At 35.9% G+C, this 26,076-nt stretch overlaps 2 long non-coding RNA genes and 1 pseudogene across 2 annotated transcripts; 1 reads left to right on the forward strand and 2 right to left on the reverse strand.

The window, feature by feature from the left end:
* The first annotated feature begins 602 nt into the window (after positions 1-602).
* Positions 603-19,619, forward strand: LOC120105416 (annotated as a pseudogene).
* A 2,350-nt stretch (positions 19,620-21,969) lies between these two features.
* Positions 21,970-24,935, reverse strand: LOC120105417. The gene is made up of 2 exons (XR_005507790.1): positions 24,884-24,935; positions 21,970-22,898 (listed from the first exon to the last, which is right to left on the reverse strand). It is a non-coding gene; the product is annotated as an uncharacterized LOC120105417 (long non-coding RNA).
* A 620-nt stretch (positions 24,936-25,555) lies between these two features.
* On the reverse strand, positions 25,556-25,834 carry LOC120105414. The gene is made up of 2 exons (XR_005507789.1): positions 25,743-25,834; positions 25,556-25,606 (listed from the first exon to the last, which is right to left on the reverse strand). It is a non-coding gene; the product is annotated as an uncharacterized LOC120105414 (long non-coding RNA).
* Positions 25,835-26,076: the final 242 nt, after the last annotated feature.

Below are 26,076 nucleotides of genomic sequence, written 5' to 3' on the forward strand. Positions count from 1 at the left end.
TCTGAAAATATTTGTTATGTCGATCCTCGGCTGATAGAAAGCATTATATTGTAGTCCCATACATATCATGATCTCATATGATATACCAAAGTCATGATCTATGCTAGCTCAGTCCATTTATAAAAACCTAGTTGCCCAAAGTTCATCTTGTGTTATCTTTCAAGATTCCTGAGTGAGAATTTTAACTCCTATCTAGCTTTTCTTTTCCTTTTTCTTTTTTATTTTTTATAACTTAAGGTCTAATAAGCAATTTCTAAGCTGTTATTTAACAAATGTAAGGAGAAACCAACAAACACAAAGTGACAAAACTAACACATATATTATATTATGAAGATATAATATGGATGGTGACCCACCTGGCGTTCAAATGACTCTTCCCCATGGAAAGTTCAATTCAAAATTTTGGGTTTACCGTTTCCTTGTTCTTATCTCATTGAACCCAACGGTGAAACTGCGAGGCAAAAGTTATTTACCTCCTTCCCTCGCCCACCATTTAATTCGGCAACCAATAAAACATTCGGTAGTCTCCTTTCCTCCCCTGCCACTATATATATATATATATATATATATATATATATTTGTTTTAAACCCAAAGCTCTTACTCCTCTTAGTCCCCCTCCTATGTCCTGGACTCTTATTTTTTTGTCTCAAGAGTGATGTTGATTTCTGAGAAGTTTGGAAGGTAGAGAGCGGAGAATATGATGAGATTTCCAGCGTTTTTGTTGCTTCTCCTTCTTTCTTTCGATTCGAAATCTCTGTTTGTGCCGTCTGAATCCGTTACAGATGATGAGAGTATGCTCTTTCTCTTCTCCCTTGCTCTTTTTGATTCTTTTCTGGTAGACTTCTGCAACAGTGTATGGTTGCACTTGTAGCTACGAGATTTGAAACTTTTGTTGGGATTTTTTTTTTTGGTCATCTTGGCTCTGGATCTCTTTTGTTTGACTTTCTGGGAAGATTTGTAATTTGGTTACATGTTTGTGGCTTCAAGGTCATATCTTGAGATGATTCTATGAACTGGATTGTTTTGTTTTTTTTTTCTATTTTCTCTTTTACAGTTTCAGCATTGCAAGCTTTCAAGATGGCCGTATATGATGACCCTCTGTCGAGATTATCTGATTGGAACATCCAAAATGGAAATCCATGTGGCTGGTTTGGCATCTCATGCTCGGATTCTCGCGTGGTTGCCTTGTAAGAAACACTTGGATTTTTTTTTTGTTGTTGTTGTTTTTTTTTTTTTTTTTTGAACACTGCTACTGAACCAGTTATTCTATATAAATGTCAGGATATCATAGATTATAAGATTAAGTGCACTCATAGATGCATGTTTGTGCCTACTGTGTTTGATTGAAAGTAGACTTTCGAGTGTGCAATAATAACCTACTAAGACATTATGTGAAACCGTTGGTGTTCGTGGATTAGGTATCAATTCTACTTAAACTTTATATGCTTGTGGCATGACACATATCACGCTAGATGTTGCTTGAACTTTTGATTATTTTGAATTTTAGAAGTTTTAAAAGTAACATATTTGACCTGGGTTCTGCAGAAACCTTTCCAATTCATCGTTGACTGGATTCATCACACCGCAGCTTGGCTCTCTAAATTCTTTGCAGAAACTGTATGTGTTTTGTTTATTGTTACATACTGGTTTCTGATAAATTATGTCTGAAGATTTCTTCAGTGGAAGAAATTATGATGATGCATGCCTATTTTGCAGAATTTTGAGTAATAATTCTTTTCATGGATTGATACCTAAACAACTTAGCATGTTGAAAAGCCTTACTGAGTTAGATTTGAGTTTCAATCATCTATCTGGACCAATTCCTCCTGAGATTGGAAAGTTGACTAGAATTGTGAAAATGTAAGAAGCAGACTGTATCCTGACAATTTTAGTTACTTAATTTTTGTATTATTTTATTGTTTGCTAATGTCTTTGTTACTGGTGTTATTCTTAGAAATATTCGGTCTAATGGGCTGATTGGTACTTTGCCCCCCGAGCTTGGTAAGCTGGTGAGGCTTGTTGAGCTATGGTTAGATAGAAACAAGCTTAATGGAGACATTCTTGGAAGCAGCAATTTAAATAAGTAAGTGATGCTTACTCATATTCTAATATTTTTTATATTTGTTCTGTTATGTTTCGATTTACAACCTAAGGCTGGAATTGGACCACATGAAATTGATGATACTCCAACTCAATTGCCCAAGCAATTAATTTTTACAAATTAAGAGAGTTAGCACCACAATATAGTGAAAATATTCTGACTTTATCTTATAAGATTCCTTTATTAGTTTTGCATGATTGCTATGTCTATTTATCCTTGAAATGTTTGTGAATTTTGTGAGGGATATAGGTGGAGATAGCAGCAAAGTTAGATTTCTTAATGCCCTACAAAATTGGTTATGAGGGTTACTGATAAGCATGTCAACGTTTTTTGGAGAAATGTATTTGATGAAGCCAAAATTCTTCTCAAACAATGGAAGCCAAAGACCTCCTTAGCTACAGACCATAATGAAATAAGTAGAACCAAAAAAAAAGGATAGCAATAAAATCTTTTAATGTCTGCAAACTCATCTACTTTTATGAGATAACAGAGATAAGTAGTTATGTGCTTGTGATAGTTGAAGTGTCAAAACTTCAAAACTTTGAAAGTGGCCTCTTGGACAACCGACAGGCTTGAACATTTATGGGGATGCAATGGACTTAAATGCTTATTATGATTGAGAATGATGCTCATAACGGGGAGACTGTCATGGAAAACTGGCAGTGATAATGACAGTTTATCCAACATCAGCTAGGAGAGCAGGATCACTTAAAATCAGTGAAGACTTGCATGCTGTTGATTTGTCAAACCATGCCAGGTTTATATGCACCAAAATCTGCAATTTACACACTAATACTCATGCTTATTTTGAAAGAAAGAGGCATCTGAAACTTTGATGGAAAAAGATATATTCCTAGTTCAGTTGGATAACAAGCATGAAAAACAAACCTCCCTTAAAGGCCAGCTTGCGCATTGATTGGAGAGAGGGCCATGATCACCATTTACAACCAGTGGAAATCATAATGATACAACTGTGTGATAGCCTAGGACCTTTGCAGTGGGTAAGAGAGGTCAAAGATCAGGTAAGAGTAAACAAGAGAAAGAGAAGCCTGCTTGGCATGATCATTACCCTTGCAATTCTCTATTTATAGAGGTTGAACAGCTGAAAAAAATGGAATCCTAGTAGGATAGATTTATCCCTTGGAGGTGGTTGATTACGTACACATGTCAGCAAATCTAGTTTATACCACCCATTACAATCAATTATTTCTGATAATGAATTAGCCTAAAATATCCATCATATCTTGTCAAATATTCTCTAGCTTATTCACTATTTTTTATCATATCTTATAGAACCTTCATAATTTTTTCAAATTTTAACAGAAAACAAACTAAGAAGCCCTGTCTATAATGGTGTTTACGAACAAGATATTAAAAAGTTACTAGAGGCAGATTTCTGGATTGCTGTGATTGTTGTCTGATCTATTACTTCTCTGCGGAACATACAAGGGGTATGACAAGGCACCACAACAACAAGAAGTTTCCTAAAGGATATGGAGGTGTGCAAATATAGGTCTAGCAATTGTTCTGCTTATGAGACCGTTCACTGTAAATATGCAAATAGGAGCAATTGACCACCTTTGTTATTACTGAAGTCAAAAGAAAGGCAGATAAGAGAAAACATTTTGTTGTTACTTCCACTTAATGATCATGTCTGGTGGTTTAAATAGTCAGTGCATCATTGTGGAACACTTATATTTTCTATTCATCATTGCATATATTCCCAATGACAGTAGGGTGCTCGATCATGATAATGAGGCCTGCAATGTGTATCATAAGTATGATATTATATAAACTAATATGTTTAAGAAAGTCTTGCAAATTTCTTTTAAAAGTTTTCTTTAATGGAATATGGAACCCTTTTCACAGGAAAATTTCAATAAGATGCTTGTTGCAGATTATGTTGCAATGTTATATTAAGGAAGATGGCTTTCTTTATTTCAAAATGTTGGATAATGTTTTGCATTTAAATTTACTATCTTGGATATTATTAAAGAAAGATATTATTTGGCATTTATTTTCACCTAGGATTAAATGCTTTGTGTTCTTTTCCTAATTCAGGTCTGCCTCCCACACTAATGGCACTGGCTTATGCGGATTGCATCGGTTAGAAGTTGGAGACTTCTCAAACAACTTTTTTGTTGGGAACATACCCTTATGCTTGAAGTATCTTCCCAGGTACAAAGTTTTCTGTTAATACCATTCAGTCAATTTGTCCTAGCTGAACTTGATTTGCTTTATTTTTCACAGAACAAGCTTCCAAGGAAACTGCCTCCAAGTTGAACACTCCGTCTCACAACGCTCTGCTCAACAATGTAGGCTACACCCCTTCATAAAGCTCTTTCCTTCTTTCCTTTTATTTTATTCTTTTCTTTTATTTTTTCTTTTTTTGGGAGAAGTTTCACAAAGTACTTTTTTTTAAATATTTTTTTCCAAAATACAGGCAGAGATCCCTGCTTTTAGACTCTAAATGGTTCATCTTGTTGTGAAATCACTCATTTTATATGTGAATCTTTTTGCAAATTTACAAACATTACCTGTATTACTCAAGGTTCTCATCTTGGTCAAGATCTCTGTTTATATCAATATATGTAAAATCTCGGACCTTATTATCTCGGTAAATATGAACTGATATAACCCGAGATAATGGCCGATATAATATACACATATTGGCAGATATTTTCTCATCTTTTATTAACTATTTAACATTGTATGTTCATAGTTTCTTTACTAGTTTTGGATAATAATCATTAATTTAGACATTAGGGATCTGTGCTGGGACGATGATGACAGTTGTTGGAATAATTGAGGGTGGCGAAGCAGGGATGATGTGTGGGGATGGGAAAAGGAAGGAAAAGAGTAACAAGATAGGGAAGAAAAAAGGGATTTAGAGAGATATAGGGAGAAGATAAGAGAAAGGAAAGGAACAGCGGAGCGACAGGAGGCAAAGAAGCGATTACCAGTGGTGGACTGAGAAGGTAGTCTAGAGGGTGATAATTTGATAACCCAACAGAAGGCCAAACATTTATCAGATCAGTTCTGAAGCTGATGGTCAGGCTGGTGGGCATCGATGGTGGGGCAGCCTGATCAGTGGTGAAGGGATAGGTTGGGGAAAGGGAATAGAAGAGGAGATTAGAGATAGTCCGAAGAGAAATAGGGATTCCTAACTTAAATTAACTAATCTAGCTAGTATGATAATCGATCTTGCTTTTACTATATTGGCCCATCTTCTGGTATTTAAGTGGTAAAATATCAATGGAGATTCCAGAACATCTCGGTTATTGAATTTTTGCTGGACTTTTCATCTCAGCCCAGAGAAACAGATATCTCGGTTGAACTTGGTATTGGGCACTGACCAAGATACTAGCATGTCGGGTTTTAAAAACCTTGGTATCACTCACGTTGATATACTTAAATTGGCACTTGACTTAACCATCATTTTTTTCCAACCTAGGTTATTTCATTTTCCATATCATCATCCATTTTATTCTTGTCTTGCACTCTTTTCCCATATTTTTACTGTTCAATGCTTCCATTCCTGCATATCTTCCATTTATTTCAAATCCCTTTTTCCTTCATAAATCTTGTCTATAAGTGGTTATGAAAGTGATAATGACCGATACTAAAATACATGGGTCCTTCCGATAGGGGTAATGCAGAATAGAACAGATCATGAGAACACAGTTATCCCAACAGTGTGATCTCAACTAGACATGCTGTCAGGTATCAGTCTATCAATATTAATAGCAGACACAAGTGCTGATGCCAAGTTACTACTGTAGAAATCTTGCCCCTAGTTTTGTGTCTTTTAACTGATCTAAGGAGAAAGAAACCAGAAGCCAAATCCTGCCTCAATTGCCTTAAGGATTGAATTCATGGTTTTAAATGTTGCATGCTGATGTTGTGTTTTGCTAGTGCTTAGCATGCATGAGCATGTATGCACCAGCATGCATCCACGCCATGTGCTGGTCTAGTCCTGGCATGGTATGTCATAAGCCATGTCAACCGGCATTGCATTTAATCCTTGACTAAGCTTCGTGCAATGCCTTATCCATCTTGGGTATTTTATATTACATCAGACATCTCATTCTAACTTAAGCAGCATCCATTACACATGGGAAAGGGAACCTATCATCTCATCAATGCCTCAAAAAATCATCTCATACATGAAATCAAGGCCTTGTTAAGGTATTACATCTTGCTGTTAATCTATAAAGACCTTGATCATAGTAACGTAAACTACTTAACTATATAGTTAACAACATGCATTCTTCTTACATGATATGTAACCAAACATACAATTTTTAAAATTCCAAGCCAAAGTAAAAAGGAGGAAGACATTAATGGGTCAGTTAAGATAAAACCATTAAATAATGTTAGCACAAAGCTCAAATACATTGCACGGATTTCATTATTCTAATAAAACCATAGAATTGTAAAAGTTATAGTCTAGTACATGCATTGTTCTTGTGTGACTAAATAACAGAGGTACAACTACCATAAATACACATCCTACCAAAATAAATTGTTGTGGCTTGTGAGGCAAAATTTGATTTTCTCCCTTCTGATTTCCTATTTGATCTCTTTACTTTATTTTCTTGCTGGTGTATGGTAAGATCTGACAAGTAACATGCTGCCTTTTTGCAGCTCTAATGGCATAATCTTTAGATGACACCCTCATTATAAGATTGTTCAATGTGCATCACACAAGAACTATGCCATCTTAGTCAGGTAAAAGAAATGCTAGTGGAAAGTTAACAATCTAAAACATTGGTTCAGCACTCCAAAAGCATGTTCTATGAAGGTTCATAAGGAAGAGTGTTCAAGGTTGTAAACTTCCTTTTAGCTTTTGGTCAGATTTTGTATGCTGAAAATTTTCTAGTGGTATTGTATGCCACAAAATGGAAAAATGATGTAGGCTGTAATTTGCATTTACCATCAACTAGAAATTATTTTACTACATTTTGCATGCATCCTTTTGTTGTGCATAATAGAATGGAACGTGTTGTACACATCAGCCATGAAACTGTGAACTAGAACTCTAGAATCATTTTGTTTTACTGGGGCACTACATAGAAATGACGTTCATTTGCAAATCTCCCCAAACAGTCTATGCATTAGAGAAATGAAGGAAAAATGTTTATGGCAGCCATGAGGCCCGTGACATCCCGTGACATTCTAAGGAGGTCTATGATAATCAACCATCTACCAACAATGTCACTCATATTGTGGTAGGCATATGTGTTTGGAAAGACCATAACAGTTTAATTAAGAATTCCTGACATGCTAAAGTGTCGTTTTCCTGTAGCCATAGGTTTGAGTTCTAGCTGGAACTCCAAAAATAAAAATGAAGCTCTTCAGTTGCCTGACACTACTACAAAAACGAGGTTAATTTTGAAGGTCTAACTTTAAAAAATAAAAAATATGGGCAGTTTGTTGGTTTTTTTGTTTGTTTATTCTTTTCCCTAAATTTAGAATGCCTTTTGTTGACCTTACACTTATATTTTTCATGTATTGTGAAAATTAAAAGGATTTCCATATCTATTTTTTTTAGTAACCTTTGAGAACTCTTTCTCTCTCTCTCTCATGTGTTTATGTGTGAAGAGGGGGTTGGGGCCAGAGGAGATTTTTTAGAAGAGAAAGAAAAAGGTTTTAGTGTATTTTGGCCCTAATGGATAAAGAGTTTGTGAGATTTGAGGTTTGACTTAAGGTTTTAGCTAAAATCTCCTCTTTAGCTTTCAAGTTCCAGAAACCAAAGTGTATTCCTCTCAGATATATTTTGTGGACAAATAATGTTTTCTAGATGATAAATATGGATATGTTAATTTTTCTTATTTCTTTAGGTTGGTATCAGTAGTTTTCCATCAAACAATTGTATGATAGCTGTTATGACATGAATCATGGGCTTTAACTAATTCATTTTTCATTCTTTGATATCTTGTCTGGTTACAGTCCAAAAACAATATACTCCAAAATAATGCCTAACATATTTTATTGACTTGTATTAATTTTCATTTTATGTTTTATTTCTAATATTTTTATATCTAATATTTTATTTTTAATATTTCTTATTTATAAAACTTATTTATTTTCTTGCTGAAAATTTAAAGCTCCAACCGTAAGCACTGAACTAAAAGTCTATTAGTTGAAGTGAAACCAAAACTGGAGTTTAGTCTTCATACATTGCCTGTAGATAATAAAAATTAGCTATTCACCAATTTGGGCATCATATTTTATTTTATCTAGCATAGATAAGTTTTAGGGTTTGCATGAGAGCCTTTTAAGGAGACAATAGCTTTCAATACATTCCTAACTACCTCTCAATAATCTTGCCTGAACAGCAAATATTGTGATCAATAACTCAATTTTTGGTTGTCCTATAGCTCACAAACATAATCAATTATTGATTACCAAGTACATGGATAGTGTCATGTGGGATTTGCTGTTCGCCATTATGGTTTTTAACCAATTAAGGATTTTTTTGAGTCACCCTTATTATTACAATGGAGGTCTTGTCAGTATTACATACTTGATTAAGAAAAAAAAGGCCTTTTGGTTTCATGATAATTCAATTTTGTTCCTGTAACATCTAATTTTCGATTTTGAATTTTAGCAAAGGCTGTGCATAGGCCAATAGGGCAATCAGATAATGTTGTTAAAGTCCCCAACTTTGTAAAGGAAACAATATTCCCAGGTGCCCCGTTTTGGGTGTGTGTGGGGGTGGGGGGTGGGGGGTGGGGGGAAGGGGTGGTTGGAGGCATAGACTGATGGATTTTGGCATGGCTTAACATTATTCAGGTTGAGAGTTAGGTGGCTGAGAGAGTTGGTAGGTGAGGGATAGGTGTTGGGGTAGGGTAATGGTGCGGGGTGGAGAACAAGAAGCATAGGAGATGCGGTTGTGCTAGTTGAGGTGGTGGTAGATGTGTGAAGGGTTGGGGATTGGGTGGTGGTGGTGGTGGATGACAAGAGTTGGTGATACAGTGCTGGCTGTCAATTTGGTGATGTGAGTGGTAAAGTAGATAAGAGGTTTGGAGGGCAATGGGCATGGAGGAAGGATTTAGGGGAAATGTCATGAGGGTTGAGATTAGGGTGGGTTAGGTGGGGATATGGGTGCTGGAAAGAGTGAGTGAGAGAGAGAGAGAGAGAGAGAGAGAGGAGCGGTGAGAGCTGAGAAGCCCACACTTGGAGGAGGTGATAGTGTTGTACCTCTAAGCAACAAACCCTAATTTCACTTTTCTATGGGTCCTTTCTTCTTCTTTTTTTCTGGAGATTTTTGCAAAATTTGAAATGCCTAGTTTCTCCAGGTTTTATGAGAAGTTTCTTAGATTATTTTACCAAATGAGGAACAGAAAACTGAGTTTTAAAAATAAAAAATTACTTTCAGGCTGTTTTCCTTGCAAACAAAAAGGCCAAAATGGGACTTCTTGTATTAGATCTTTATTTTTTTTAAAAAAAAACAAAAATATGCCCCTTAAAACCTCGTATCCACAAAATTGTGCTAATACTCTTTCCAAGCATGTGACTAGCAAACCTTAGAAGTCCAGCAAACTTCAGCAAACCCTAGGTACGTATCTTAAGTTATCTAAATAACTGTATTGTCATAAATCTGATATGAATCTGTGCACAAGTTTTGATTTTCTTGAAAAATTAGGACATAAGCATGGCTACAGAACTTAAATGGCGCACCAAAGGCTAATAGAATGCTTTTATATTTCAAACATAGTAGAGTGATGCTAACTGGACTTTGAGATATGAAATTACATGGCCCTGGAACTCGAACATACACACTTTTCTGCTTGCCGGTGCCTACAGAGTGGCACGACACTGCAGTAGTTACGTCTGGAGTTGGATGCTTTTGACTCTAAGTAGTGTTTTCCAATCAAAAAATTTCTATACTTTTGATGCCCATAGATATGATGGTCCAACATTTACGGATAGTATATAATGTGAGACTTTGGGTGGTGAAGCTCACATAGTAAGATTGCCTGAGGCATGTTTCAAGTTTCAGTAAAATTTCTATAGTTGGTACTAAAGTAATGACTGTCTGCAATGGATAGATCAAGATTGTAATGTCAAAGCACCATGTTTTAGTGCCCCTCAAGCTCATAGCAATATGATGGTAATGTCCCACCACCGGGGTTTGAACCCTGGACCTCCCCTAATAGCAAGCCATTAGGATAGGAGCGCCAACCAGCTGAGATAATAGCTGGTGCCTTATTCATTCCTTATTATTTAAGCTTTAGTTTTACATATTGACCATATAACATTTGATAAGCTTTACATGGAAAACTTGTTATGCTGGGTCTTTCATGCAAGTATTGTATTACTGAGTTGCCTGAACAGATGTAATTATAACTGGCATGGGGGCTAATTACAAAGCACCTACCGAACAGTTTTATTGTAGAAGACAGCATTTGCAACGGCTAATAGAGGTCTTGAATAAAGTAAAAGTACACCTTGAATCTGACATTATGATACAGCATCTCAGATTCCATTTCTTGCATAAACTCTCTTCTATGTGATTCTATAATGAAAATGTGCTCTCTATTCATTTTAGGTAGCTCTGCAAATAGCCAGCAAGTTGCCAGTGACACAAACAATAGTCCCTATGAGGGGAAAAAAAACAAAAAGCCACGGGAACCAGTGTGGCTTCTGATTCTGGAAATTATAACAGGAGCTCTTGTGGTCCTTTTTCTAATAACCTGTACTAGTGCTGCTTTTAAGAGATGCAAAGCTAAATCGTCTGCTATTCTTCCATGGAAAAGAACCACAGACTGGAAGGACCAGAAAACAATATCAATTGGTAAGCAATACCATTGTGTTTATTGTTTTACTTAGTGACAGTTCTGATTTTGGATGCTAATACAATGGGATCTATGTCACTGGTTGATGATATTGCTGCATACAGATGGTGAGTTACTGAAAAATGTATTAAGAATAAGCCGCCAGGAGCTTGAACTAGCTTGTGAGATTTCAGCAACATAATTGGGTCATATCCGGATAGTGTAGTTTACAAAGGTACTGCAAGGATGGGCCTGAAATTGCTGTTATATCACTTAGTATTTCAGAAGATCACTGGACAAGTTACCTTGAGCTTTACTTTCAGAATGAGGTAATTTGTCCACCAAATTCTGTTCTGAATTCCAGGGACCCACATAACTTAAGAATGTTAAATAGACACTGTATGTGCTTCAGGTGGCAGATCTGTCTAGGTTAAATCATGAAAACACAGCAAAGTTGCTAGGCTACTGCAAAGAGAGTGAGCCATTTTCAAGGATGCTTGTTTTTGAATATGCATCAAATGGGACACTGTATGAGCACCTGCACTGTGAGTCAGAATAATATTTTATTTCTTGTTGAGGGGATTGCTTATTTTGACATGCTATAGGAGCTCATGAATCTAATATGCACTTTTGTTGTAGATGGTGATGGATGCCAGCTATCCTGGTTCAGACGAATGAAAATTGCTGTAGGTATTGCTCATGGACTAAAATATCTACATACTGAATTGCAGCCTCCATTCACAATGTCTGAGTTAACCTCCAGTGCAGTTTATCTGACTGAAGATTTCTCTCCAAAGGTATCTATCATGTCTGGCATGTCGGAGATTGTTAGATGCAGTTGCTGGTTTAATCTGTCATGGTTTTAGAAAATAAAAGATCAGTATAAGTGCATGCATGCTAATAGGCTGGTCCATATTTGGTATGCTTCTCATCTAAAAGATCTGGATCAGCATCTAGAACTTGGACCTGAATCAGCCATTATTCTGAAGGATTTGGTCTGGCATAAGCCAATACTGGCTTGGACTTGAGTTGGTTCTTAATGTCTGAACCAAAAACACTCATATTCTAAAGAATTTTGTTCTGGCATAAGGCCAATACTGGCTTGAGTTCAAGTTGGTTGAATGTTTGGACTTGAAACAGTCATTATTCTAAATGATTTGTTCTGGCATTGTACTTGTTTGTGCTTGAGCAGGTTCTGAACATCTGCAACCATGACTTCCCCTTCCTTTTTCTTCATTTTCTTTTTCCCTGCTTTGATCAACCTGATCAACTTAAACTTGTATCACATAGACAGGATGGCATTTAAGAGTCATTTTCTTTTTCATTTTTTATTTTTTGATTTGTTTTTCTTTACAAGAATCGTATTTCTTATGGGCTGTGGCTTTTTCTGTCTTGCTCAGCACCTGGCTAACTTGAACAATTGTGCATGTATGCTGTCTACCCTTGTCTACACATTTGGAAGAAAACTTGACATATGAATGCTAAACTACCAAAAAAGTTTGATTGGGTTTTCCAATAGAATCCAACTTATAAAGGATCTAACCTTATTTTATTGGTGGCTTTACATCTAATCAACATTAAGTTCATTGAGACTGTTAGGACAATATTCTTGTGAACCAATGTAGATAGAAAGATTTACTTGCAGTTCATCTACTTCCAGTTTTTCTATCATCAACAGCAATACAATTCTTTGCTTGAAATTAAATTCCATCAGACTATTTACTGTCATCTACATGAATGATAGCTGGTAACGAGGTCGTAGAGAACTGATCAGTTCCTTGCATTGTGGCCATTCCTATACTTTATTATGTTGGATGTTATTGTCATACTTCACTGTTGTTTATCTACTTTCATTTCCTTTCATGCATTGTGGAAAGAAACTTTTTGAATATTAATCATGGAAAGAAATAATCTTAAACTCTACCTTCATCTGTGCAGTTGGTTGATTTTGAAAGGTGGAAAATAATGCTTCCATATTCAAGAGCAGACTCTGGTTACATCATTAATGGAGGGCCTTTTCATGGACCTATGATTTCCTTAGAGAGACGGCATATGGATGTCCAGGGAAATACATTTGCTTTTGGAGTACTGCTGCTAGAGCTAATAAGCGGGAGACCTCCGTTTTGCAAAGACAGAGGGTGCTTGGTAGATTGGGTAAGCAACATGTATCAGATTTTTTTTAAAAAAAAAATCACCAGATCAAGTTTAAAACCCTATTGAAATTATCATCCCATGAAATGTTTTCATTTCCTCCTTTCATGCAGAAGATAAGTGTCATGACAGTGTACAACTTGATGAATTTATTGATGAATATCCATCATGGAGTTCAAGTTCAGTTTACCATCCATCTTGGCCACCCTGAATGTGTTTTGTCCCAAAATAGCAGAATTCATCGAGTTCTGCACTGTCAAAACTTCTCTCTTTGAAATTAACCAATGAAACTGATGATACTATTTCTCATACAAAATTTCTCAAATAGGGATAGCTTGAATATGAGATGGCCATGCATGGGAACCTGTTGATTTTAACAAGATGAGAAGCTGCACTGATCAGTTTGAAATCATGTTTTCGTAGAAAATGGTTCGGTGAACTATTATACTATTGAATGGTAGTGTCCTTTAGTGAAGTTTAAAATGTAATGCGTCCTATTGCAATCAATCTGCTATATATTCCATTATGCTGCCGGGTAGGTAGGTATTCTATACATCATTTGTACAAGTGCAGTTATCACAAGTCGATAGAACGTCCAAATAATAAATGTTTGCTCATGCATTTCCATGTCACAGTGTTTGACTGGCACATCACAAACTTGTGTCATAGACATGATTTCTTGTATTTGTTATATGCATATGTGCACAAGGTTAGGCCAATATTATTGACTTAGGGTCGCATTGCTGGCTAAATTTGTAGTCTCTAAATCTCATGAAGTTATCATCAGCAAAGTTTGAAAACCTTGATTTTGGTTGTGGGTTTTGTTCACTTTTTCCAAGTTTTGGTTTAAACTAGTTTAAATTTGGTTTTCAGTATTTTGGCTGAAGAATAAGAAAAGAGGATGAAAACATTATGGAGAATAAAAAAAAATAAAATTAGCGAATGAAACAAATATGACACAGCCTTGAAGAATAATGCATCATTTGAAATCAATAAAATGTGTTCTGTATTTTTGAGCTTAAAGACCGAAGTTTGAAGAGATATAAAAAATTTGGAAAACAATGAAGTGTTAAAGAACTACTATTTGATAGCCTGACAATTTACAAGTCTAATAGTAGTAAAATATATTAGTATGAAGTTTCATAACCATACGAAAGCTCCATATAATAATTACCATCATGCTAAGTACCAATGGCGGTGTACAAATTATCATCTACTAGGTATCAAGAAGACTACATCAGATATATATATAATCTAAATGTTTAAGGATTTAATCTAACATGTAGCTAATCCAAGTGTAAATCTGGAACTGTTTTCTCCTATTTCTCTTTAAAATTTATTTTTGGTACCCAAAATATTCTGTTATATCTAGGAAACTCTACCTTCTTCTTAATTTATTAAAACCACCAAAATGGTTTTAAATTTTAAAAAAAAATCAAATATATGGTTAATGTTAAGAAAGAACTTGTTTCTCATAAGTTAGATTTGTCATCCATATTATTTTTTAATTTTAAATAAATAAATGAAAATATGGCTGAAAATTGACTTTAGTCAAAATCATTCACATCATCAAGCAAAAATAGCATATATAATCAGTTTCAGCAGAAACTGGTGGAGCCAACCAAAATTAGATGAAAATCCGGCAAAAAGCTGACTGAAACCAAACACTCAGAAAGTTTTGCATTGCTTCTTGGCCAAAATTTTCAATCCTTGCCTCTTGATGTATGGTTTAAAAATTTGAAGAAAACCATGGCTTAATATGATGGCTGAATAACAGTACAATGGACATTTACTTTGGTTTCAGGTCCGTTCTAACCATACGAAGCTCCATATAATAATTACCATCATGCTAAGTACCAATGGCGGTGTTACAAATTATCATCTACTAGGTATGAAGAAGACTACAGTCAGATATATATAATCTAAATGTTTAAGGATTTAATCTAACATGTAGCTAATCCAAGTGTAAATCTGGAAACTGTTTTCTCCTATTTCTTCTTTAAAATTTATTTTTGGTACCCAAAATATTCTGTTATATCTAGGAAAACTTACCTTCTTCTTAATTTATTAAAACCACCAAAATGGTTTTTAAATTTTAAAAAAAAATCAAAGTATATGGTTAATGTTAAGAAAGAACTTGTTTCTCATAAGTTAGATTTGTCATCCATATTTTTTTTTAATTTAAATAAATAAATGAAAATATGGCTGAAAATTGACTTTAGTCAAAATCATTTCACATCATCAACAAAAATAGCTATATAATCAGTTTCAGCAGAAACTGGTGGAGCCGACCAAAATTAGATGAAAACCCGGCAAAAGCTGACTGAAACCAAAACACTTTCAGAAAGTTTTGCATGCTTCTTGGCCAAAATTTCAATCCTTGCCTCTTGATGTATGTTTAAATTTGAAGAAACCATGGCTTAATATGATGGCTGAATAACAGTACAATGGACATTACTTTGGTTTCAGGTCCGTTCTAACCATACGAAGCTCCATATAATAATTACCATCATGCTAAGTACCAATGGCGGTGTACAAATTATCATCTACTAGGTATGAAGAAGACTACAGTCAGATATATATAATCTAAATGTTTAAGGATTTAATCTAACATTGTAGCTAATCCAAGTGTAAATCTGGAACTGTTTTCTCCTATTTCTCTTTAAAATTTATTTTTGGTACCCAAAATATTCTGTATATCTAGGAAACTCTACCTTCTTCTAATTTATTAAAACCACCAAAATGGTTTTAAATTTTAAAAAAAAATCAAATATATGGTTAATGTTAAGAAAGAACTTGTTTCTCATAAGTTAGATTTGTCATCCATATTATTTTTAATTTTAAATAAATAAATGAAAATATGGCTGAAAATTGACTTTAGTCAAAATCATTCACATCATCAACAAAAATAGCATATATAATCAGTTTCAGCAGAAACTGGTGGAGCCAACCAAAATTAGATGAAAACCCGGCAAAAGCTGACTGAAACCAAACACTTCAGAAAGTTTTGCATGCTTCTTGGCCAAAATTTCAATCCTTGCCTCTTGCTGTATGTTTAAAATTTGAAGAAACCATGGCTTAATATGATGGCTGAATAACAGTACAATGGACATTACTTTGGTTTCAGGTCCGTTCTAACCATACGAAGCTCCTATAATAATTACCATCATGCTAAGTACCAATGGCGGTGTACAAATTATCATCTACTAGGTATGAAGAAGACTACAGTCAATATATATAATCTAAATGTTTAAGGATTTATCTAACATGTAGCTAATCCAAGTGTAAATCTGGAACTGTTTCTCCTATTTCTCTTTAAAATTTATTTTGGTACCCAAATATTCTGTTATATCTAGGAAACTCTACCTTCTTCTTAATTATTAAAACCACCAAAATGGTTTTAAATTTTAAAAAAAAATCAAATATATGGTTAATGTTAAGAAAGAACTTGTTTCTCATAAGTTAGATTTGTCATCCATATTATTTTTTAATTTTAAATAAATAAATGAAAATATGGCTGAAAATTGACTTTAGTCAAAATCATTCACATCATCAACAAAAATAGCATATATAATCAGTTTCAGCAGAAACTGGTGGAGCCAACCAAAATTAGATGAAAACCCGGCAAAAGCTGACTGAAACCAAACACTTCAGAAAGTTTTGCATGCTTCTTGGCCAAAATTTCAATCCTTGCCTCTTGCTGTATGTTTAAAATTTGAAGAAACCATGGCTTAATATGATGGCTGAATAACAGTACAATGGACATTACTTTGGTCCGTTCTACTACATTACAAATGTAGATACTAGGGTTCAGATAATGGCAGTATTTTCTCCGGTCATCTTGATTTATAATATCATGTAACATGAAACAATGGCCGTTATTTAATTTTTATCACCATTCTTCAAACTAAATAGGTATTCTAAAAAAATTAAAATTTCATACCATTTCAAACGTCTATAAATACTAAGAAATTTGTTCATGTAACATGAAACAATGGCCATTATTTAATTTTATCACTGTTCTTCAAAATAAATAGTTATTTTGAACCAAGGTCCGAAATCGCGGTACTAGGTACCTTATCGATTCGGTTCGGTACAATACACTCTTGTATCGAAATAGCACTCTAACCATTTTTTCAATTTTATCTCGGTATGCCTCGATACAAATCAATATACCTCGGTATGGGGTGGTATGCATCTCGGTACACCTCAATACAGGTCGGTACGCCGAGGTATAGGGCAGTACGCCTTGGTACAGGATGGTACGGGGCCTGTACCAACTTGAAGTTAAGTTTCGTACTGATTTTCTCTTAGTATGGTACGGTCCAAATACAAACAGCCATGTCACTATCGCTCCTAAATCTGTGAGGTGTATCATAGAAAATGTTCGCTTCTAAAACTCTGCTAACTCTTCCTATTTATTTAGCAATAAGTTTTCCATATAAATATATCTAAATAAACATGAAATAGTATGGTAAACATTTCTATTTATTTTTAGTTATTAAGCTTGATATTTATTGGTAGAGTTAGCATGTATCCAACCCTTACAAAACCACTATAGCAGGTCCAGTAAAGAGAGAACCATTCTTTATAAACTTTGTCAGACATATAGATGTCTTATTCTTTATTCTCCTTGGGCATTAGCCACTTTTCAATTTCAGATTTGCTTTTAATTTATTTATCTATTTTGTTATTTATGCATTTCAATTTCTAACTGAATTACTTTGTCTTATTCTTTATTTTCCTTGGGCATTAGCCGCGGCAGAGCAGAGGGGCAAAGAAGAGGTTCCGCCTCCGGTTCTCCTATTTCGTTTGAAACAGGGGTCCCAGAGGAGGCCCCTTTTATTTTTGAAATTTTTCAGTGAAGTGGGCAAAAATAAAAAGGGCCCCCATTGGGATCCTGTTTTGAATGAAACAGGAGATCCGAGGGCAAAACCCCTTCTCTGCCCTTCCAGCGGCCCCCCGGCTGTACGCCACCCTCTATCTTTCTCCCTCTCTCTCTCCTCCTCTCTCTCCTTTTCTTTTTCTAGTTCTTCCTCTCTTCCGCCTCATCTACTGTGTCGGTACAGGCCCGGCATGGAATGGAATAGGGGCATACCGACCCATGCCTCTAGGAAATCGGTCCGAGCCCTAGTTCCGACACAACAATCCTTGGACTAATTAGTTCATACCGAACACATTTAGGCTGGCACAACAATCCTTGGACTAACTAGTTCATACCGAACACATTTAGGCTGAACAAGTTGTTCACATTAAATCTAGAATAACTAGTTGCACGCATCTAAATTATCTGGTACACAGATAAATAGGTAGATAATCTAAGGTGTGATTCACATGCACACATTAGACTTAGCCAATCCACATATTCATTGATGAACAAAAAGAGGATTGGTATATGCACCTGTAATGAAGTTGCACATTTTTATTAATTGGTGCATATATTTAATATTTTAGAGTGCAAAATTTGATAATTGGATGCACATTGTTAATTGCTAATGGGGCTAGGACACTTTGGTCAGAGATTAGGAAATGGCCGATCCTGCAAAAAGAAATAAAAATGGCCATTCCTGCAAATTTGAAAGAGTGGTCATTTATGCAAAATTCCCTTTTTGTTTTGTTCTTCACATATTACATGGGTTAGGTAAAAATATGCAGAGGCTTTAACTTGGCATGGCCCTAGGAACAGTTAACCTATTGAACTTCTCCACTATAACGTCTGCTCAGCTTTTGAGTATTGTTCTTTGCTGCCCAACCATAAATGAAACATGGAATTTGGTTTACAAAAGTCAGATGAATATGTGCCCACTTAAATAAGAAGTCCAATGAGCAAAACTACGACATTCTTTCTAAAAACCACTATCTTCCATGAAATATTAATATATCATTTCAAAAGTTTGTAAAGGCTTCTGAATGGATTCTCTAATGGGGTAAGGGATTTGTTTCCTGTGAAATTTAGCTCTCTTTCTATTGTGCTTTGCAGTCAAATTATATAAGACTGTTCAGATTTTAAAAAAAGAAAAATCTTCATTTAAATGATTGATAGCCAGTGATGAAGAAACTAAGTTATGTTGAATTTGATATTTTGGTTAATTATATGCTGATGTATCACTCTGATAAATGCCAAGTTATCCTCTGTTATAGGCTCGGGAGTATTTGGAGAACCCGGAAGAGAGAGGAAAATTGGTAGACCCTGATCTGAAAAATGTCAAGCCTGATGACCTCTCCATAATATGCAGTGTCGTGAACCTCTGCTTAGAACGTGAACCATTTAAGAGACCATCAATGCAGATAATAACTGCCATGTTGGAGGACGGTATCGACACCTCGGCAACTGCCCTTCTCAAGGAGTCTCCTTTGGTGTGGGCAGAGCTAGCCCTATCCTCGTAGTTGTCGGTCTTCAAACTGTGAATTCAAATTGTACATAAGAACACCTTGTTTTTCTTTCCTTTTTCTTTTTTCCTCCTCTTACTTTCTTATACAATGGTGTTGCATGTTCAGGCTTTAGAGCCACTTGCACAGCATCTGGCGTCTACTGTACATTGCTGATTAATGAGTATACACGTCATTTAAATTTTAATGAAAATCCCTGGAAATTTTATCGAGCCCCATATTGTTTGCTTTTCAATACAACTCTGTTTTCGGAATTATAAGATTAACACAAATTTAGGTTGCCATTGGCAAGCTAATTTGCTATTTTATCCCACACGTACTGTTGTCATATGAGCTGAACAAGAAAGGATAATTTATTTAATATGAAGTTTTTAGGCATGGAAGGGTGATCAAAAAGTTTTCAGATGATACACTATTATAACCTAGTAATTCTAAAGTTGTATAACAGCATTCAAGAGTGTAAGAGATTTGTGTATTATTCTGAACGATGAGTTTTTCATTACATTTTGAAGACTGGATCAAATCTAATTGTAAAGTGTAACATATTTTAAATTTCCCCCTGAAACTGAGAAGTAGAAACTGGAATGTCAGAGTAAAATGCTTGATTTGCAATGTAAGTTCAGTGACAGGTGTTGAAGACCCCACAAAATGAGGAAGTAAAAGCTCAAGCTGATTCTGTGGTGCGTGCTGCTGAAGTTGGTTTGTAAGGGATGTGGATTCAAGGTAGTGCAATCAGCTGTGTAGAAGTTTCTATCAACTTGGTGAGGTTATATTGCCTTCCCGTTTATTTCTAGTTTGCTATCTTTCCCTGGTAAGGCTGGGTTGAGATCTGGCAAGAACTCTATGCCTCAGTTTAAATTATTTTGGTATCCTTTAATGAAGCTGTAAGCGGCTATGTCCGTCAACCTAGGTGTTTTATATAGAAAAGAGAGATCTATAAGTTAACCATTTCTTGGAAAAATAATTGAATATGTCAATATTCATAATTATTAAAAATTGCAACAAATTCCTTTAGTAATTTAGTTTTCAGCATGAATTTTTGTAACGAAGGTCTGATACAACTTCAAAATTCTATGTTTTTAGGCATTTAATTGTGATATAACAATTAGAAATAAATCTTGACATGTATATGCAGCTTCAACTTGCACTTCTTCAAATCAAATAGGACTGCTCTAATGCTAATATTAAGTATCTTGCACTGATACATACGTTAGGAGAAATATTCACTTCAGAGATTTGTGACATGGAATCACAAAACAAGTGTAAATCATAAGCTACGCCAAACCAAAAACCAGAGATAACTGTCTGGTTCACCGCATACCAACCAATAGCCAACTAACACAGACTTCGATACTGATTCAACTAACCTTGTATTGTACAATATAAATTTTAGATTTTTTTTAATCTTTAACAGCGATAAACTTTTATTGTACAATGAGAATTTAAGCAATCTTAACACCTTCAGCCTCAGTTCTCAATCATCATTCCTGTTTCTGCTTTTCACCCATCCCATCACGCACGCCCAATGTGTCACCATGCCAAGCAACGTCTATACAGGTCTGACTTTTGCATTTCATTAAACTCTACTAATTAATACGAATCAGAACTTATTGAAGCAAGCAAATAAATTATCAGTCACCTATAAAAGAAAATCAGATGCCATTACATTTGTGAGGTCCAATAGTTCCACATCGGAAAAACTCGTTTCAGAGCCTGAGCATATGAGACGGATATCTCCAAATCCTACGAACACGTTATGGGTGGAAAACAAATTTGGAAGGGGTCTGAGCGGTGCATGCGGAGCGCGTGCAAGCCCCGGAACCTGACAATATCTGGTAGAAAAACCCCATGTTCCCTCATCATGTGGCCCCACGTGGGCACTAAGTACCGCACATGCCCCGCGGAGGCGTGACTTTGGTATCAGAGCCGATGACAGCTTTTGTCCGATGATGGTTAAGATGTGAGGCCTAATAGTCCCACATCGAAAAAACTCGTTCCAGAGTCTAGACATATGAGGCGGATGTCTCCAAATTCTGCAGACGCATTTTGGATGAAAAACAAAACCGGAGAAGAATTTGAGCGATACGTGCGGCGCACGTGCGGGCCTTAGAACCGAACAATATCTAGCAAAAAAGCCCTGTGTTCCTCCCTTATGTGGCTCCCACAAGGACACTAGGTACCGCACGTGCCCCACAGAGATGAGGGGGTGACATTTGATATCAGAGCCGAAGACGGCTCTTATACGATGGTGGAAAAGATGTGAGATCCAATAGTCCTACATCGGAAAAATTCATTCCAGAGCCTGGGCATATGAGACGAGTGTCTCTAAATCCCGCAGATGTGTTTTGGATGGAAAACAAAACCAGGAAGAAATCTGAGCGGTGCATGCGTCGCACATACGGACCCCAGAACCGAACAATATCTGACAAAAACCCCCATGTTCCCTCCTTATGTGGCCCCCACGTGGGCTCTGGGTGCTGCACGTGCCCGCGGAGGCAGGCGTGACAACATTATTTCTAATAGTTACTCGAAAGTCGGATCTAAATGAAAATGCAACTTAAAATAGCAGAGATTGCAAAAATATCGAATCATGTTTGTTACTAATTAAGTACAGCCATTATATAAAAATTCCATCAAGTCCACTAATTAAATCAGAAACTCGGACATCCGGAAAAGTTCTCACAAGCAATATCTGTTCGGGTAGCAACAAGACTTTGGAGTACAGATCAAGTAGTCAAACGTTGAGACGCTGAAGGCATTTCTCACCATAATAGAAAAGATTTTGACATCTCGCAAATCCAAGCCTTTCAGCCATCATACAGTTAATTTACCGCACAGCTTTCAGTAAGAGCCCAATCGAGTGCCTCCAAGTATCGCAGTCAGCCTCGGTCCTGGATTATTTGCCATAAACCTCTTTAATTGCACTCGCTCTACTTCGATTGTTGAGTAGACAAAATCCAACATGATGCCACCCTTCCTTTTTTTTGATATGAAAGATATTTTTTCCTTTACATTTGACCATGCATACAGGTTTGAAGAGTTGTGATGCCAATTTTACATGCCTAAACAGCTTCACTTAGTATAGGCATGTGAGCAAGGCCTGCTCTACAACACTGGCAGCTTGATGAGCACCCTGGGACTCCTACACGTTCAAACCTGCAAGCACTTGCTTGATCTGATGTAACAAAACAAAAGTCTTGCTGCACTGACTCAAATCTCATGCGACCAGCATGAATGCTTAAATTGAGTGGGCCTTCTCAACAAGCAAGGCTTCCAGCCTTCTCTTAAGTGCTTCTATATATGGAAATATTTTGGTCACGTGAGATCCATAATAAAGTGAAAATATTGCTTCAGCTCGTTTAATGCTGCTACGAGCAGCAGCATGATCATCCAAGGACAGCTGAATGGAGGTAAGCTTCATCAACTCATGGCCGATGACAATATGTTCGGCATGATAAAGCTTGTTGAGGATCTGACAAGTAAAAAAAGAAAAGTGCACCAAAATGTTTGTAAAATATTCTACTGTAGGAATATCCAAAGCAAGGTTTTAAAAACTCGGTATGGTGGATATTCCATCCCATCTTGGTCCATTTCTCAATTGTGCCATTTAGACACTCCAGACGGTTGGATGCCCTGCCATCCCATTGGTATTTAAAACCTTGGTTCAAGGAAAGCATCAAAATAAACATATGATTCAAAATTCTGAGTTAATTCAAGTATCCAAGGTATTGGGTATCACAGGTGTGGAACAATTCTTTCTTAGAAATAAATGAAAATAGCATTTCATAAACATTTATACAAAAAATGGTCGCCTTCATAATCACCAGCAAGATGGAACAGCAGGCAGGAAAAAATCAAGATTGAAAAGAAAAAATACAGAAATTAAGAATCCTGAAGAACTAGTTGTAACAATGTTTTTGGAGCAACAGTGATTATAAATAGTTCAAACTTTTAATGCGATAGCTAGAAAAATTCCGAAAACATGCATGTCATGCTAGCTTCTAACCTCCACATGCAACACTGTGCAACCTACTTCATAGATGTAAAAGATTAGGTATATTGTTATCCAAGCCCCAGGTCGACCAGTTAAAAAAGATAGAAGCAAGTAGGATTCCTGTGCACTTAAGCTTCAAAATCTTTTTGCATGCACATATAGCATATAATTGGAACAAACTAACCCAAGTCATTTATTGCTTAACGAAATCTTTTCCTATTAACACAAGAATAAAGAACATAAGTGGCAACACCATCAAGGCAGATTCCAAGTTTGGGTTAAAAGGCAAATGGCAACACAAAAGATTCGTTATTAAAAGATCTAATCAGTATGAGTTCTACTACGTTCACCTCTGGCTGCTTATGCTATGAAATTCCTTGAAAGTGATTTACTGCAATGATTTAATCATATTGGAATGATATGAAATTCCTTCAACCCAAGGACGGCATGATATTAGCTGGGTGCCAGAGCATGCCAACCATTGGTATGGCTTGGCACAGAATATATTTATCATGCCAATGCTGGGCCAGCATGTCAATGGCACGCAAACTTAATCCTCGCCCCTCACTCTTGATCTCCTCTACAACGTCCATGTAGGGCGACTGGCTTATGCTCATTTCATGGGAACGACTCATTAAATTAGCATTAGGTAAAAGGTTCAAATGTCACTTCTTACAAGTCAAAATAACTACATTTAGACTTTTGTGTCACTAACTTTGAACTTAGTTGAATATAAATAGTTGGCCATGTCTCACCATTGCTGAACAGTGGTCGACCATGCCACCTTTGTCACTTGAAGCTCACTTTTGTTTTACTCAGTACCCCAAAAAGGAATTTCTCCTTCTAAAAACTTCTCTTGAATTTGCTTCTGCAGTACTCTCACTTACCTATGAACTAAGTGACTGAGTTTTCCCTGAAGTCATAATCCTTGGGCTCAGCATGGTTCTTTTCTCTGATGTCCAGCTTACTGTACTTGATATTAGAAAAAGAAAATAGGCCAGAACCTCCGGCACTGCATTGTGAAGCCTATGAACCCTTCAATCTAGGGCATTAAAAGGCTGTAGTACTTAGCAAATTCAGCTAAAAGGCCATTACTGAATACATATGTGGTTTTGAGAAGTTTTTTTAATGATGCATATTCATTTTAAATCAAGTATGCACAACAGAACTGAGTTTAGTCCATCCTAGCTTTGAGTTAGGCAGATTTTTCCTTTCAACCTGACTTTAGCAGTCAACCTCAACAAGCCAAATCTAATCTAAGTAGGGTTCACATCAAACTGCACCAGTTTAGCTTTTTGACACTTGAATGTGCATATAGCATACAGCAAACAAAAAGCAATACATGGTGACATTGACATCATATTAGATATTATTGGCAGCTGATTGCAATTTTGAGTATATCAAATCCAATAGATATCTAAAACGAACATATCTTCCATTAGACTACATGAAAAGTTAAATACCTCTATCGATGCTATGCAGTGATTCATTGCACGTTCAAAATCTCAATCCTAACATAGGCTTCTGCAATATTGTCTTCAGCCCTGCATTATTACAGAGAAATTTTTGAATTGAAACTAGTTCCCACCACCATGGATGTCACCATATTTTTTAATTTCATTTTTTTGTGTTTGTTAATAAGAAGCTTTATCATGAACTTTTAAAATTATCACATCAGTAAACTACTTAACCATAGTGAAACCATGGAAAAAATATTCAGTTTTTAAAAAAACTAGTCATGAAGATAAAAGCATTCAAGTTATACTAGACTAGAACACTTGTGACTCATTATTTCAGAAAACTAACCTCTGCAACAACTTTGCTATATGGATGCCAAATCAATTTAAGGTGACTTAAGGATTATCCAAGGCATCTGAGATTGAAATTTCTGGAACTTCTTTTGAATTTAAAGAATCCCTCAACCTGTAAAATATAACTTTACGTCTCACAGCCACCAAGAGTAAAACTAAAAAAGAAAATACATACTAAATGTCTAATTGCAACAAGTATAAAATAAATACCTTTGGATGTTTAAACATGGCGCTGTTAGAAGCAGTAACTGAGGATTTCAAATCACGATAAAAGCCACAACTCAAGCAATATCCTGGATAAATATCACACGTGACACCTTTGTCTTTAAGCAACATGTGTGCCACCTTGCTGATGTCCATTTTATGCTTTGAAAACTTCATGACATGCAAGACATTTCAGAATGCAAAATGATATTCATCAATATGCACATGCTAATGACATAATATCGACTTAAAGTAAAAAAGCTTCTTGATAACAGATCTGCACTAAGTGTAGATTATCATAGCATACAGGCAAAGAGAGTTTGCAGCTATAAGATGGACCAGAAACTTGCAAAAGATCGTCCTCAATCTTTTTGTAATGAGCCACATGTGAGACCACACTAGACAGCCAGGATGAGAACACCGAAAGGCATTTATAATAAGGTCTGACAAGTTCAACTCTGAACAACTTGAGCACTGGCATTTAATGAGTATTGCTCTTCAAGTAAATTCTGCCTGCCTTGAAGATCCAATTGCCCAACCTGCAAGGAAATTTTCACTGGTGAAGCAGAATAGATACTAACAACCTAAATCCACCTGTAAAAATTCATATACAGAATAGAAGAGAGAGAGAGAGAGAGAGA

The sequence above is a fragment of the Phoenix dactylifera genome, unplaced genomic scaffold, assembly GCF_009389715.1.
Source record: "Phoenix dactylifera cultivar Barhee BC4 unplaced genomic scaffold, palm_55x_up_171113_PBpolish2nd_filt_p 000279F, whole genome shotgun sequence".
NCBI lineage: Eukaryota > Viridiplantae > Streptophyta > Magnoliopsida > Arecales > Arecaceae > Phoenix > Phoenix dactylifera.